The sequence below is a fragment of the Mauremys mutica genome, chromosome 16 (assembly GCF_020497125.1).
Source record: "Mauremys mutica isolate MM-2020 ecotype Southern chromosome 16, ASM2049712v1, whole genome shotgun sequence".
NCBI lineage: Eukaryota > Metazoa > Chordata > Testudines > Geoemydidae > Mauremys > Mauremys mutica.
This window is the reverse complement of record NC_059087.1, coordinates 9,271,770-9,289,049: the sequence shown is the minus strand read 5'-3', so window position 1 is coordinate 9,289,049 and position 17,280 is coordinate 9,271,770. Positions and strand designations below refer to the sequence as shown.

The following is a 17,280-nucleotide window of genomic DNA, read 5'->3' as shown; positions in this document are numbered from 1 at the left end:
AATTTTGGATCCAGATCCCCCAAAGGAGTATTTTTAGAGGCTGTGTGGTTGGGATACTTGACAAGTGGCCTGATCTATTGGAGGCTGGGGGTGAGAGGGGGGAAAGAGAGTCGGTGTTGCCTTCCTGGTGGTTAACGTTGTGTGTTTGGATGCCAGCTGAGCTGGCGCAGTTGTGGGTGGGAGAAGAAGGGCTGGTTCTCGTCACGGGCCTAAAACCCAGAAACATCTGTTGGAGTCATGACTCAAATCTGTCTTTTTGACTTAGCTCAATAGAGCAAAGACGGAACCTGTTGTTGATCCCGGTGTGTGCGCCATGCCTAGATCTGCCACTGTGGTTAATGGGTATTCCTCACTCAGCTTCATCCCCCCACCTCCCCTCCCTTCTAATCAGATAGCAACCCTAGATCTGGCCTCTGGTCTCTCCTGGCCAGGGGTGCATTTGTTGCTCTTTGAAGAGAGAGGCTGTGTCAGGGGTTTAAACCAACTGCAAGATCCAGCAGAGAAGCGAGGTTGATTCTCTCATCATAGCCTGCCTGTGCTTTGTAGCCACATCTGCTTCCCCAAGGCAGATGCGGAGAGTGAAGCAAGTCCTGTGGTTCTGGAAACGGTTAACTGCAGAAGGTGGGACAACAGCACAATGGGAGCCTATCTGAGTAGGGGACGTGCTGCAAGACAGGAGACCTTGTCTTCCCCGGGGACACTCTGGGAGGGCTGCATGGAAAACAAATTCAAATAAAATAATAAATTGTTGCAGAGTCTCACCCCCCTTCTGGCAGGATCTTCCATATCTCTATTTCCTTCTTCCTTCCTCCTGCTCTCCTGGAAAGAGAGGATGGACGCTGGTTTCATTGTAACCAGAGAGCAACAGAAGAAAGATATGTTAGAGCCCATTGAGTTCACAGCCTGGGGGCAGTGCCAGTTTACCCCAGCTGAGGGTCCGGCACTTGATGTTTAGTCACAGATTTTGAACTATAGTACTTAAATGCCCGTGAACCAAACCTTTCCAAACAGCGGCACTGACTGCTGCTCTGAGCCAGTCTGCCTTGACAGCGGTTGACTCTTATGCAGAATCATTGAAGTTTTCCTTATCTCCGAGCATTAGTCTTTTAAGTGGAAGTGCCCTCCCCCTCCCTCCAGAGGTTCAGCTGTCACCTTACTCTCTGCCCACCAAGAAATCACTGGCAGAATGTTCAGATCTGAAGTCTGCTTAGTAAGTGACTGGTATTTACCTGCCCAACTTCTCATCTGCTGTGGAGCGTTCTGCTCTCTGTGGCAAGCGGGCATTTCAAGTCAAAGGGTTACAGAGAGTCCATGGGAGGAAAGCAAGAGGAAAATATATATATATATATTTTTATATATGGGTGACCTGAATTGGCTGAACCATGTGGTGATGGATTCTAACTGCGACAGACTCAGTAAATGGGAACTCTCAAGGGAAATTAGCCTGGAGCTTTTGACTTTATTAAATATTCTTCAGCACTGCCCCAATGGACCACTCTTCTGCTCTGTGTGATGTATCATCTGTATCTGTATTTGTAACTGCAGCGAGATAAAGTGGGAGTATGCGTGATCTATATTTATATTAAGATTCCATTCAGCAATACTTAAATGATTGATACATGTTACAGGCATGAGTGGTATGTGTTGTAGAATGGCTATAAATACTTCAGGAGAAGGTGAAATAAATTGTTATAATAGATCTCCTAGAATCATGTCTCATAATGATTGTTCTTACCATTTACTAAAAATCTATTAGTGATTTATTAAGCCATTAGAAACCGTTTCTAAATGGAAACGTAATATGTAGAGTGACCCGATTGTGTTTTTTCTCCATTAGCATCTCTATTAGTGAAATAAATACACGGTAGACATAAATAGACCTGAAATGCATGGTAGGTTGGCAGGAATGATATTTTACAGCTGAAGAGTGCTGGAGTTAATACTCTATCACAGGTGATGCTGGATGTTTTTCTAGCAAGTGTGGGGAACAGCAGAGTGGAACGGGTCTCTGCTGTTCAAAGGGTTTCATGTGATTTTATTAAAAGACCCAAATCTGATCAGATATTTACCTCCTCTATCTGCTGTTTGCTGGGATTGAAACCATTTGCCTTGGTGTTACTGCTCTGTGAAATCTTATCATAACCTGATACAGAGATTGAGCACTTGATAAAATTAACCAGTTTGAGAATGCTGGTGGTTTGTTAATGTCCACAGGGTTAATTAGTGTAGAACAGGGGTTCTCAAACTTCATTTCACCGCAACCCCCTTCTGACAACAAAAATAACTACATGACCCCAGGAAGGGGGACCGAAGCCTGAGCTCACCTAAGCCCTGCTGCATTGGGTGGGGGAGAGAATCCTGACCCGTCGTTTGAGAACTGCTGTTGCAGAGAGGGCAGTGATCACAGTGAAAGCCCATTGAAGACCGTAGAAAGGCTCCCATTGCCAAGGTGTGGATCGGGCCCTTGGATACCCCAGTGATTTAGGATTGTAAATAGGACAGAATAGATTTACTAATGCAAGTTTGTATTCAGAGGTTCCCAGCAACCTGCAGGCCTGAGCTCTGGGAATGCTGCTGGTCTCTTATGAAGAGCATCTCCGGTGATGTCTGCCCGGCCGCAGTGCCGACTACGGGGATGTGAACCGCAGTGTGTGCCAAAGCGCTGGGCTGGAACTCCCCCCTCATGGCCGCTGCTGGTGTGAACTCAAAAGGCACCTAGTTCGTGTTAGTCCTGGGTGACAAGGACTATGCCCTACAAATTAAACCTAGGATCTGAAAATCAGGCTGCATTCTGGTATCACTCTAGTAATTGGCCTTGTGAGCAGTGTTTGCTAAAGCATTTTGCTGAATCAGAACATGGTACCAAAAAAAAGAGGTGCTTGATTGGTTCTGTTGAAGATGCTCTAGAGGAAGTTGGATTGTGCGCTCTCATCTGTGGCTGCATTAATTCTGTAGTACTGAGAGTGATAGAAACTAGCTTGTCAGTAAAGAAGGGTCATGTGGCTGGAAGACAAGAGAGGCCAAATTCAGCTCTGGTGTAAGCAGGTGTGTGAATGGGTAGAGTCACAATACTGTTCCTACGCACAATAAACTGTTGTCCAGAGTTTTCCCTCACTGGGCTTTGCTTGTATTAAACAAAGTACTGCAGCCCGAAGGCAGGGCTGTGCCTCCAGATCTAGAAGGGATTTTCTCAGCCTGGTACCATGTCTCTTCTAGTTGGAGTTCCCTTCTTCAGAGTGCTGCTCACCCTTTTGTATCCCTGAGTTGGAGCTTGCTGTCAGGGTGAGTCAGCCGAATAGCTCTGCAGAGCCGTATGGGATTACAAAGGGTGGTGTAAGCCTACAGCTGGCGTCTGTTTAAAATCAGTCTAGTCAAACTGATGCATCCCACGTAGAAACTCTTACATTGATTTAGCTTCATTCAATAACTTGCTGGTGAAAGCTGTGTGTGTACACAAGGCTGAAAGCCTGACAAGAAGTGCAGCTCGCTTTGAATCAATAACGCCATGCCTGTTTACGTTCCGGGTAAACTTGGCTCACAGGAAGCAGATATGTTCAGTAAGGAAGTGCTGCTTTTTACACGTGAACTTTTAATCTGTCTCTAGCGGCATAGATTACAGCGAGTGATCCTGACTCAGTTCTGTGGTGGAATATACGATTAGGCGATTTGGCTTGATAAATCACTCGCTGTCTGAGAATTAATGGCTGGCTTTTCTTTGAGAGCTTGAGCACATAAGATTAAAAAATGTTATGATGAGGCTGATCAGCACGTGCAGGGTTCGTTGCTCGTGGGAGCGGTCTTGCACTATTGAAGGCTGATTTAAAAAAACAAAACCAAACCATACACTCTGCCTGCAAGATTTATGTGTGTGTGTTGGGGGTGTGTGTGGGGAGGATGCTTTTGGGGACTGGTTGTGATGTAAATTTGCCCTGAAATGCTATCAAACAATTCCATGGTCACAGTTACTTGTATGTCCTTGTAAATCCACGTGAAATGATTTTTTTCACGTTCTGCGAGTGGCGGCAAATGTGCCCCTTTTTAGGGTAAGGGGGAGGGGCTAAAATAGATCAGCTGTTTTATCCCTTTATCACCTGTTTCTGGTACTGAGGCCAATGGGAATTAAATTGGGTGCTTCCTTCGTTCCTCGAGCTCTAAACCCCGTCAGAATCCGGAAACGCCGTGCGCCGTTGTCGCAGCTATGACCAGAGAGGATGCTGTAGTGCAGGGGTGGGCAAACTTTTTGGCCTGAGGGCCACATCTGGGTATGGAAATTGTATGGTAGGCCATGAATGCTTAAGAAATTGGGGATTGGGGTGCAGGAGGGAGTGAGGGCTCTGGAGTGGTGCCAGAAATGAGGAGTTCAGGGTGTGGGAGGGGGCTTCGGAGTGGGGCAGGAGGTTTGGCGGGGGGTGAGGGCTCCAGCTGGGTGTGTGGGCCCTGGGGTGGGGCTGGGGATGAGGGGTTGCGGTGCAGGAGGGTGCTCTGTGCTGGGACCCAGGGGCTCAGAGGGCTGGAGGGGGATCAGGGCTAGGGCAGGGGTGCAAGAGGGAATCAGGGGTTCAGGCTCTGGGTGGCGCTTAACTCAAGCAGCTCCTGGAAGCAGCGGCCTGTCTCTCTCTCCCTCCGACCTCCTACACAGAGCTGTGGCCAGGCGGCTTTGCGTGCCACCCCGTCTGCAGGCGCCACCCCTGCAGCTCCCATTGGCTGCAGCTCCCAGCCAATGGGAGCTGCAGAGGTGGTGCTTGGGGCAGGGGCAGCGTGCGGAGCCCCTTGGCTGCCCCTACATGTAGGAGCCAGAGGGGGGACATGCCACTGCTTCCGGGAGCTGCGCAGAGCCGCAGCACGCATGGAGCAGGGCAAGCCCCGGACTCCACTCCCTGGTGGGAGCTCGAGGATCAGATTAAAATGTCTGAAGGGCCGGATGTGGCCCCCGGGCCGTAGTTCGCCCACCCCTGCTGTAGTGCCACGATGGAGTTTCGAGCAGCAGAGGGCCCAGCAGATTACAGTGCTGTTACTTTCCCACAGCACAGCCCCACCTACCATTTGCTTTCGTGGCAGAGGGCTAACGGTCACTATGTTTCAGGTTGAGTATGTGTGTTGGGTGCATGGACACCGGCCCCTAGGAAGAATAACTCTGCCAAGGGTTAGAGGTGTGTAATATATCCTGCCTCTGTCCCAAGCCTGCGCTAATCCTCTTTGTTCACACAGGCCTTTTGGAGGGGCAGCTTTACAGGATTTATAAAGCTGCCTTTCCAGTAGCCCTATGTGAATAAAGGAGATTAGTTGTCTTGCCTGGTAAAAGATGAACATACCCAGTGCATGGTTCTAGCAATTGCTTTAGGTAGTTGTCCGGCATCTAATTTTAGCAAACAGTTCGCGCGAACAGTTGAAAATTCTGCCTCCACCTCCTGCCATGAAGCTCCTCCTTGCTTCTCCTCCCCCACGGCTTCCCGCGAATCAGCTGTTCGCGCGGGAAGCCTGGGAGGGCTGAGAAGCAGGCAGGCTTCCCCGGCCCAGGAAGATGACCCTAAGGTAGGAAACGGGGGCGTGTGCCCCGGCCGGTCCCTGGCCGCGGCCCGTCCCCGTCTCCCCGGCCGCGACCCTGCCCGGCCCGCGTCCCCGACTCCCCCCAAACCCCTCCCCGGCCGCCCGGCTCCGGCCGCCCCCCCCCCCCCCCCGCCCTGCCGTGCCCCCCCCTCCCGTCCCCGGGTACCCCCCCCCCGCCCCGAGTCCCCGCCCGACCCTCCCTGGCCGCGTCCTCCTCCCCCCCCCCCTGTTCCCGGCCCCGCGTTCGCGGCTGTTCGCGGCCCCGCCCGACCCCCCCGCCCCCGGCCCGGGTCCCGGCCCGACCCTCACCGGGCGCCCTGGCCGGTTTCCCCCCCCCCGCGTTTCCGGCCGCGGCCCGGCCCGGCCCCCCCCCCGGCCCCGGGTCCCCGCCCGACCCTCCCTGGCCGCGTCCTCCCACCCCCCCTGTTCCCGGCCCCGCGTTCGCGGCTGTTCGCGGCCCTGCCCGGCCCCCCCCCCGTCCCCGGGTCCCCGCCCGACCCTCCCTGGCCGCGGCCTACCACCCCCCTTTTCCCCGGCCCCGCGTTCGCGGCTGTTCGCGGCCCTGCCCGGCCCCCCCCCCCGGCCCCGGGTCCCCGCCCGACCCTCACCGGCCTCCCTGGCCGCGTCCCCCCCACCCGCGTTCCCGGCCGCGACCCTGCCCGGCCACCCGCCCCCCCGGGTCCCCGCCCGACCCTCCCTGGCCGCAGCCCCCCCCCCGCGGCCCTACCCGGCCCCCCCCCCGGCCCCGGGTCCCCGCCCGACCCTCCCTGGCCGCGTCCACCCCCGCGTTCCCGGCACCGCGTTCGCGACCCTGCCCCCCCCCGCCCCGGGTCCCCGCCCGACCCTCACCGGCTGCGGCACGGCCCCGCGTCCCCGACCCCCCCCAACCCCTCCCCGGCCGCCCGCCTCCGGCCGCACCCCCCCGCCCTGCCGTGCCCCCACCTACCGGGATGCTCGGCTCTGGACACGGCCCCCCACCTCCAGCCCGGCCTGGCCCCGTGGCTCCAGCCGCCCCTGCTGTTTTGCCAGGGGGCCGGGCTCCGGCAGCGCGTGGCGGGGGCCCCGGCTGCCCGGCTCCAGCTCTGGCCGCAGCCCTCCCTGGCTCCACCTGGCCAGCCACCTGGCTCCGGCCGCTGGGCTCCCGCCGCTTTCTCGGCCGGCGCGACTCCTGTCCTGGCCCGGCCACGTCCAGGCAGCGCGGTAAGGGGGCAGGGAGGGGGTTGGAGAGCGGGTCGGGGTGTTTGGGGGTGGGGGGGTCAGAGGGCAGAGAACAGGGGGATTGAATGGGGGCAAGGGTCCCGGGGAGCAGTCAGGAAAGAACAGGGTTGGATGAGGTGGTGGGGGCACTCAGGGACAGAGAGAAGGGGTAGTTGTATGGGGTAGGGGTTCTGGGGGGCCATTGAGAATGAGAGGAGGGGTTGGGTGGGGCGGCAAGGGGTTAGTCAGGGGACAGGGAAGGGGGGGATGGGTCAGGGGTCCCGGGGGAGGGTGTCAAGGAACATGAGGGGTTGGATGGGGAACGACCCCCCCCGAAGGAGGGAACCCGTTGTTAAAATTTTGGAGGGAGGAGGGAACCCGTTGTTAAAAATTTGGCAGCTCATCACTGGCCCTATGTGAATAAAGGAGATTAGTTGTCTTGCCTGGTAAAAGATGAACATACCCAGTGCATGGTTCTAGCAATTGCTTTAGGTAGTTGGGGGGACTGGGGAGGGGAGAGGTTTTAGACACCTCTAGCAGCTCCGTTTGCCCATGTGGTGTCTGTTGTACAATAGCAGCGGCACTCATGCTAGGGGCATACGAATCTTTTTGTTTCCTAGGAGGTCTGCTGCCTGAAAGGGAGCTGTATCAAAGGGTATGTTCTGAGTACAGTGCCTCGTGCGTCAGGTTCCGTTCTGTTCTAGGGGACTAAGATAGCTGTGTAATTAAGGTGGTAACACAGGTAGAGCTTTAATTTTTTTTTCCCGTGCTGTTACCCGGGTTTTAACTGAGGCTCAGAGAGGCTGAGGGTTTTAGTTCCCTGTGGTGTTGCCTGGAACCTTTGGTAAAGTCAGGAATTGAATCTGGGTCTCTTCGGTGCCAGACTAGTGGACTAACTATTTGACTATCCTTCCTCTCCATTTCGCTCTGCATCTACCCCCACCAGCAGTGTGCCCAGGAGAGGGGTCCATTCGTTCCCTGGTGTTCCTTCTGAGATTTGCCAACAGGAGGGCATCTTAGTGCTGAGGATGGGGGAGGTTTGGGAATGTCAATTATATATCCACTGGGGAGTGTCTGGGGCTTCCACGTGTGTTTCAGGTGGGCCACAGAACAGCCATCAGAGTGTGATGACTTTCGGACCCAGGTTACGTTTGAAATGAGTTGGAAGATCTGGAGTCTGATTGCAAGTCTCTTGCACTCTCCAATCCCCTAGGCAGACTCCATTCACTTCACTGTTCGGGCTGTGCACCCAGGAGGCCTTGCGCATCTCAGACGTACAGACAAACAAATTCCCCCAGCTCCTCGCCATCTGTTGTTTTTGCCCTCTTCAGAGAAGATCGGTGTTTGCAAGGCCAGATGGAGAGGAGCAACCTCTAATGGGAAACTCGCTTCTCCTGGGGAGCTCGGAACACGGTGCTGAAGAGCCAGGAGAAATCAAGTCTCATGTCTGTAAAATACCCAAGAGGGAAATATACTTAGCTTGAAAAGCTGTCTCATGTGACAGCCTCTGAACCTTACTTATAGCAGGAATTGTTTGTTTGCTTTGTGTTGTTTTGTTTGATTGGCATTTGAGTCACTGTTTCAGAGACAATCCTGCCAATGGGTATTGGTTACAGTTCTGTGAACATGGACATGCCAGCTGAATCATAAACAGAATGAGTCTGCTTCTCCCCCACTGCCCATCATCTTGGCCTCCTGGCTGCCACAACGACTGGCTCCCTGAAGAAGGGGCATATGGAACCTGATACGGAATGTGCTGCCAAAGGCGCGGTCAGAGGATGCTGCAGTGAGATAGCAGAACAGACCCTGTGCCCTAGGAACCAAGAAGGTTGGCTCTCCAGAGTTGTCTGCCTGTTGTGAAGCCATCGATTACAAGTGTTCAAGTGCTAAAGAGGAGGACATATTTCCCTGTGCTCCCCCTACCAGACAACCTTCCAAATGAAAATCTGAAACGAATATGTTACAGCTCTTATGCGAAAACCCTACAGAATGTAACCGTAAAGGACATGCTTTTCTATTGGGTAGTTTTGGGGGGGTTGTTTGTTTGGACTATTCTGCGGAATTTAAGAGAAACCTACATCCACGTTCTATAACTCCACAGAATGGCTAAGCAAAGGAAACCCACAGCAAGGAAACTGTTGTAGAGATATTTAGAACATATAGCCTGCCCGCTAAATTTTTTTGGATGTTCACTTTTTTTTTACCAGGGACTGTAGGTCTGGTTAATGCAAAAATATTTTAATTACCTTCTTAATTGGTGCAGGGAGATCCAGAACAAATCCCTCTGAAACTGATGAATTCTCCTATTTCTGTCTGCACAATGGGGTCCTGATCCATCCTAGTCAATACGCAATACAAATAATTATAATGTCTTCCTGGCCGTTGGGATGTGAACTTTGGGGTTGCTGGCCAATTACTGCCAATCCTCGTAAGGGTTCCATATAGACTAAGAACCTTTGTTTTCCCATCTTATGCGAGTTAGAGTGGCTTCATGTGAGAGCCATGCCTGTGTCCAAGGGAAGGTTGCTAATTAATCCATGTGCTATGATCCAAGAGCTCTCATTGGTGTGACTGACTCACCTTCAGGGATTGGGGGATGACTCCTTGTTGCTCTGAGGAGTATAATTAAATTCCTTGTCTTCAAATGCTCCCTTTTTTATTGAGTTACTGTGTTCTAACAAGGGCAGGGCTCGGGAGGTGAACTCTTATCCAAAGGGGGAATTCACTCCTCATTGTGGGAAAAGAGCATTCATCCTGATTTGCTTCAGGGGGTCTGCCTCAAGGTTATGTACTCTGGTGAAGATTCTTGATTGCTTTATCTGTAAAGTGCCTTCATATGCATCCCCTGTAAGGTTCTGTAGTCAATGGGGTCTCATCAGTGGAGCATCGTAGAAGTCTGAGTTGAGCCATGGGCTGTGCCTCCAACATTGTAGGATTGAACCCTGCACTGTGTTCCTAAGGGTTTTGCGTCCAGTCTATTTTCATTTAATTGAATGACTCAGGAGTTTCCCCCGCTCCCAGACTCCCCTCACAGTCAGAGAGAGTTTTCCATGAGGCAGTTTTTCCTGACGGTTGTCCTTCATTTCCACCACGTGAGGAGAGAGGCGACCAATGAGTAATTTCATGAAATCTTGGACGAGAACATGCCCAATTCAGCCCTACTGTGAGCAGGCACAACATCACTGAAAGCGATGTATTAGGGCCTGCTTGACACCAGGGCTGAAGTGGGCTCATGAGTCACGGGAACCACTTGACACTGGTAGCTGGGACTTTGCTTTGTTTATTTAATAGTTTCTGCGTTGAGTGGTCTCGAAAGGTGCCAGACCGACAGCCCTGGAGACTAAAGGAGTGTTTATTCACAGAACAAGGCGAGCTGCCTTTGGGTGTGTGTCATCCATGACCTTGGACACAATGAATCAACCTCTGTGCCTATTCCATCCTTGGCCTGGCTGGTTTTTGGGATGGGTGCCAGCTGTGGAGGTGGTTTCTGAAATGTGGACACTTGTTTGCTAAGAACAGGACTGAGACCTCTCTACCCCCAACTCATTTCTTCCAAGCCAGGCAACATCCCTGAGATGGTGACAGTCACGGTTGCTGAGTTGGAGTCAAGGGGATGACCATGACGTGGAAAACCTGATATGCCTTTGCCAGTCCCCTAAGCCATCTAGTTCCTTGGCAGGTGTGGAATTTGTAACTTAAAAACCTTGTGTCTTACCTCCTTTTTTTTCCCTTCCTCACTGATACTGCCACCCTCTCTTAGGCATCACAGTCATGTCTCCATCCCATGCAAAATATCCAATCTACTTAAAATGTTAGATCACAAAAGGTTCTCGGGTCCAAATCTGGTTTTCGTTATCACAGAGATGGCACCATCTGTCAGACTCGGAGACCCAGGGAGGCATTTCAAACCCACAGGTTTTTAAGAGCTTAGGGATGAATTTTCATTAGTGAAGCATCATATAGGGATTTGCCTTATAAACTCTTAATAGGACAAGCTGTGTATGCACCCCAATAAGCTGCTATGAAAATGATCCTTTGTAAAAGTGAAAAGCTCTGTGGTCAAGATAAAACTCATCGATTGTAAATCAGAACAAAAGGATACCTTGCCTACTAGTGAAGCTGAAAGGACAAAAAGAAAAGAATCCCCTAACTTCTCACTGCTGTGCTAGTTGGTCACTGCTTTTGCACTGCCAAACACAAGTGTTCAACAATCATATCATACCCCCCAAAATCATGAGATTTTAATATATATTAATTTATATTGTATTTCCCTTCTGGTTTGTGAACCTTTTAGTGTTCTTGTTTTCAACTTTTCTCTGCAACCAGGAGAGCTGAAAGCTTTTTTTTTTTTGTAATGAAAGCTGAAATTCTCTGAAAATAACATGGCCTCAGGAACTGAAATTTAAAGGAAAAAACCAAACAAAACCCCACTTTGCGAGAGTCGGCATCCCTGCCTCCCATTCAGTTTGGGCCATGAAAGTAGGTCAGCTGGTATCACTTTGTGGATTAATTTCACTTTCCTAGTTTAGTGATTTGGTTTCCGGCACTCTGTGTTTCCAACGGTTTTATGGTGAGTCTTGCAATACTTAGTGTGTTTTTCCCTAGAACCCTAGCTCCTGGGGTCATGTTATTTCATGAGAATCATGGCTTTTGGGGTTGTTTTTAAAGTAAGTTTTGAGCCCTAATGACTTCAGAGAAAAGCTTGAAAATGGATCCTGAGGGCACCCTCAGGATTGTAAATAAAAGAATCCCAAATTTATTAAAAAAAAATCTCATGATTTTTAAGCCCGCCCTATGCTTATGTGGGGAGGAAGGGGGCAATACTGAGCATGGCAGGGAGAGACTTAAATCCAGTTTCCCCACTTGTTTGCACTCAGATATTTAAACATCATGAAAGCTCATCTGCGTTGTGAGCCCTTCCCTTACAAAAAGAACACAAGGCCCTGATCCTGCAAAGTACCTTCTGCTCCCTCTGAAGTCAGTGGGAGTGGAGGCCTTGCCTGAGTGAAACTTTGCCATTTCCTTAAGGGTTGGAGAGGAACTTCCCTGTAAGGGCCTGAAATCCCTGAACCACCTGATGATTGTTGGGAACTGAGGGCACCGAGCACCATGAAGAAACAGCTTGGTTAGTGAAAGCAGAAGCAGCCTGCCTGAGTGGGAACAGAAAGCAGTCAGCACGTCGCCAGATCAGGCCCTGTTACCTCAGGAGGCCCCGGTGAAAGAGCATGGGATAAATATCTAAACAGAAGCTCTGGGGCTTTCCCTTGTGAAACATCAACACACGTCATCCATTGAAGACCCAACGCGCTGAGATTTGCACAGGCCCTAAACACCAGAAGGCTTCAGTGCTAGACTGAGGTTGCAGGTGCTATGCACATGTAGCAGGCTGTTCCTTTGCTTTAAAAGGGTGTAGAAGAGGAGGAGGGAATACATTTATAGCCCTCAAATCCAAACTCTGCCAGCCGCCCGCAAGGCTGTTACGCATTATGCACTGGTGCTGAAGTGCACAAAAGCCTTTCGGTGCCTCGAGGGAGACTTTAATTTCTGTCTAGAAGCTATTACTTATCTAAATGAGGAAGGCAGAACATACACAATGGCTCCTGCAGCTCAGACCTGTCTCTCCAACTGATCTGCTCTGAGCTAATGAGCAGCAACTTTCAACAGTCCCATCAGTGAGCTGTTTAACTCCTTGTGAGAGAGACTTTCAGAGGAGGAGGAATGAAAGGAACAGAAACATACAAGTCAAACAAAACATCAAAGCCCTGTTATTAACCAGGACTAAAAATTCACTTCACCTACTAAATAGGAATCTTGCAGAAATAACACTCAGATTGTCAGAAGAAAGAACTGTTGGGCTTGAAATGCTTAGGTTCTCGATTTAACAACATGGTTTTATGAGCATGCTGATTTCTTGGGTTCCTTAGTGCAGTGCTTCTCAAAGTGGTGGTCCGCAGACCGGTGCCGGTCCGCGAGCCATTGGCTGCCGGTCTGTGGCGAGTTTCCTCATAAGAGCGTCGAATAGGATAACAATATGGCACCGGTCCCTGGCACATTGGGGGAAAAAAGTTGCCGGGCCCCCACATCAGATAGCTTGAGAAGCACTGCCTTAGTGTATCAGGTCATTTCATTTATTTGCACATTTTTAGTTTCTGCTCTTCTGGGTAAATTTTTTTCCAATTGCCATCTGATAGGAGGCATTAAGTTGCAGAGTTTGTTACAGTAGTTTAGCTTTTATGTCAGGAGTCTGTGCTCTTCAGAAATCCTTCTGTAAAGTCTTATTCCTAGATCAGAAGAGAATCGTGAAGCAAAAAGCATAATTTATAACACGAAGCAGACTTGTATTCTTTGAAATGGGGAATCCACAAAAGAAGCTGTTTAGTGATACAATCTGACTCAAAGAATTCATCTTAGGAAATCCGGAAATGTATTTCGCTGCTTTACTCAGGATGTAATAGTCAAAAATGCTGCTCATGATCTGAGTAATTTGTTCAACAAAAGAATCTTAACTAGATGAATCCCTTGGCTTCCACGACATGCCCAAGACATCAGAGACCCGTGTTCATCAGTGATATAAATTCAAGTGTTTGCAAATCAAATGTGCGGCATATTCTGTGAAATATCCTTACAGATGCTTAAAATTCAAGAGAAGTTACAAAAGCATCATTTAGCCTAACATGCTACATTTTAGTCTAACAGTTGAGAACTGCAAATGGATGTCAAAATGGGCTGTTACAGTGACGGTGGCTATCCTGCAGTTTAATATACTTGGGGACCATGGATTAAATGGCAAATTTTTTCAGCAACATTTTAACAAATGTTTGGTTGGATGTTGGTTAAATCTCAAGTAACTGTTTAGCTTCACTGGTATAACTAGGGTTAGAATGTGGTCCTAGGGCTTGATGTCGAATACTGTTTTATGTAGGGTATATGGTAATGTAAATAAGGAGGGCAGTAGATACCAGCTGAGTAACTGAAGCTTGTGTTTCTTGGTGCCATGTGTACAGGGAATGATGATTCTTGGTTTGAACATGGTAACTGACAAGGTGAAGCCAAGACTGTGTTCAGAGTGATCATAACCCATGAAGATGGTTCAGTTGCAAGGTCAGTGCTTCTTCAGCTCCTCAGGCCCAGATGAAGGTCTCTATTATGGGACCAGTTTAGCAGTCTTTGGCTACATTCACTAGTGGTTCCAAACCTTTTTGGGCGGCTGGGATTTAGAGACCCTGGATTTGTATCAAATGCTTTATGCCATTTTTAACACATACGAATTCTGTGGGGATTTGGATTAGTCTCGTGTGAGATTCCTCTCCTCTAAGCCACTGAATTATAAATGAAGCCATGACTGTATTGTCATTGTACTTTATTAAGGGTGAAATTCACCCCCGTGCAGAGAGTCATCAATGGGCCTTTATGCCACATAAGTCCTATTTGGAAAGCTTAAGTGGCCCGTATACCATGTAGTGGCTCTCTTCAAAGGACTGAGTGTTGAATATGGGCATTGAGTTGGAGAGTGGGCTGGAGATGAAAGGAAAAAATGGTGTTGTAGGAACAGATACAATATTATAATAGTAATAATTATGCCTGGCTCTTATTATCCAGCACTTTTCATCAGTAGATCTCAAAGTAACTTACAAAGGAGTCAGTGAAAGCCAGTTTCTTCCTAAGAGAAGGAAACACAATTTCAAGGTACACCGCAGAAATGGTAATTGGAAAGCTAAGATCTGATCCAAAAATCATTGACTTAGACACTGGTTTGGAAGGAACTCATTTTCTTTTAACATTGTCTCGGTGCGATTTGTTACAACACTTGGTGTAGAAGCTGTAAATCAGGTTCAAGGGAAGAACATGCAACTTTTTTTTTAATTTGGGGAATAGTACATTAATTTAATAAGCAAACCTCCGGAGTTGGGTGTGGTACTGGCACATCTATTTATCCCGATTGCTTTCCAGCAAAGTAAAGATAATAAAGATGATCAGTAACCCTGGGTTCTAAAGAAAAGCAATGGACTATTGGGCAACACTGGGGGTTTTTCCTCTAACAGTGGATTAAGTTATCGCTTTTGCAACGTGGATCTAGAGGGCAGTCTTTCCCCAAATGTCCCTGTGGCTTCCTCAGGCTGTTTGGTCTTTTCTGTCTGAGTGAAATTCACCTCTGGGCAGAGCCTTCAGTTGGTTTTATGCACCATTTAACACCTCAAAATAGGACCTAAGTGGGACTTAAAGTACTACATCGTCTGCGTGCAGCCCTCTGCGTGAAGGAAATTTCACCCACCGCGAGTGGCTTTATAAATCATAGTGATATTAGTCCCCATTTGATATTAAAAATCAAGTGTTTGCCCTGGACACAAGCGTGGTTTTGCAATGCTGACTGAAAGCAGCAGCCGTGTATCATTTTTAGTTTGTTTAAATGACAGAATTGGAGGATACGGGATTGCATTCAGTAGTGAGGTGCTCCGTTTTGAGGCCCATAACAAGAGAAATGTCCTCCATGTGTACATCCCCGTTCTTGTTTTTCTGCTGCATTCTCATCCCCCCGCCTGCCCCTTTAAGCTGGAGCTGGCTGAAACTTTCCAGGTGTCGAGTTTTCAACATCCCAAACTGAGTTTTTTCAGTAGAAAAAACAAACGTTTTTCAACAAAAGTGTTCAGGTTTTTCATCTACGTCTGTGCTTTCTCGAGCCACTTCACTGACTGTGTCTACCCTGCCTTGACCTGGTCTGCTTTCTACCATCTCCATCTAATCCATTCTTTGGTACTGGATTATTGTCCTTGGCCATCTTCCCACCCCCACCCTGCTTCCCTTCCCATCCCGGCAGCCATGCCTTTTCTCGTTCTCTCCATGCATTTCCATTCCTCTCTGCAGAGCATCCTCAACAGAGACCTCATATTGGTCTATTTGGCTTTCTTTTTCCAGCCTGCTCTTAAAATAACTCCTTTGTTCCGTGAGTGGCTTGTGCATTGATCCTGCACCCCCTTTCTTCTGTTGGCTCTTTTCCCCCTCTTTGCATCTTCAGTTATCTGTAGCATCCCTATTGGGTGCTTAGCATGACCAACTGGCTGCTCAGAAGTGTGTGTTTTCTGTTTCCAGTTGGTTTAAAAGCGTTTCAGTGAGTTTGCCAGGCCACAAGCATCCTGGCACCACAACAGAAGTAACATCATTACATAATCACGGGTGGGCTCTGCCATAAACTCGCTGCTGATGGGTTTTTTCTACTCTAAAGGCCTGTGTGTAATCTGTGTGCTATTCCCATTAGTAATCAGCATCTCTATTAAAAAGACTTTAATTTTAATTGAATGGAAAAACTCCAAAAAAAAAACCCGCTTGAATTTTCCTGCTCTAATTAATATTGTTGTATTTTAAAAGCCGAGGCTCTTGTTAGCTGTAATAAATGAGACTGGTGTGCCCAAAGTTGGCATCGGTTCTGGGACCTGTCTCGGGAACAAAGGCGTCTTCCATTGACTCGCCTCGGTTTGGCTTGCTAGCCTTGCACTGCTGCAGGGAAGCTAGAGCAGAAGACACTCCCAGTTAGAAAACAGAGGAACAGTGTGGTGCGGGGGGGGGGAGGGCACTGGTGATTCAGTGATTTTAAAAGGAGCCTTAGTGCCTGTTTTATGGGATTTTGGGCACCTCCTTTAAAATCTCAGCCTTCTTGGTTGGTTTTGTAGGTTGCAGCTAGCACCTTCAGGGAAACTTAAAGAAAACAGAGGCATTCACTTTTGTGGAAGGGTCATGCAGTTAAGCTGGATGCCAGGCATTTCCTTCAAGAGCCCTGTGTGGAGGCATTTCTCTCCCTGTAAAAAGACCAGGAGTACTTGTGGCACCTTAGAGACAAACAAATTTATTTCACCATGAGCTTTCGTGAGCTACAGCCCACTTCATCGGATGCGTAGAATGGAACACACACTCCCTTCTCTCGACCCACAAGAGCTCTTTTGTTATGGAAAGGTGGGTTTGGATTAGCATTGTTTTTTGGTGGAAGGATTGAGATGCACAGCGGCCACTGCAGGTGCTCTCCTTTGCCAAGATCTGTGTCGTATCACAGCTAAAAATAGAGCATGTGTGATACTGCTATTTTGAAATATAACACAGTGGAGTGGATTTGGCAGGACTTGAGAGCATCTGACACTGTCCTGTAAGGTGGAGATGTGAGGACATGTTCTACTTCACAAATGTTGGAGGAGGTAATCCAAGGACAAAGCTAAGCATCAGTCCCATGCCCAGACTGGGGCCATGTCTACGCTACAAAGTTAAGTCGACATCAAGCTCCGATCTAAGCAAGTTGATCTTGCGTGTTCACACTACACTCATTGTGTCGGCGGAGTGCATCCTCCCCAGCAGGGCTTGCATCGGTGCACGGAGCTCTGCACTGTGGGTAGCTATCTCACAATGCACATAGCTGAGTGGAATTTTGGGTTGGGCTTGCAATGCCTTATGGGACCAAAACATTGACGTGGGTGGTTATGGGAACATGGCGTTCGCCTTCCATGATACTTACTTCCCTCCCTGAAATCAACGGCAAACAAACCAAGCCTTTTT

At 49.2% G+C, this 17,280-nt stretch overlaps 1 protein-coding gene across 6 annotated transcripts in view; it reads left to right on the top strand.

Moving 5' to 3' along the window:
* The window catches only part of NCOR2 (nuclear receptor corepressor 2), a 404,125-nt gene that overhangs the window by 88,814 nt on the left and 298,031 nt on the right, over nt 1–17,280 (top strand). The window contains exon 1 of one of the 6 annotated variants that reach the window (XM_044990009.1): nt 3,152–3,282. The exons of the other annotated variants lie outside the window; for them this stretch is intronic. The gene's annotated coding sequence lies outside the window, so the exon portion shown is untranslated. Of the gene's footprint in view, nt 1–3,151; nt 3,283–17,280 lie in introns of those variants that run through there. 6 annotated transcript variants of the gene reach the window in all.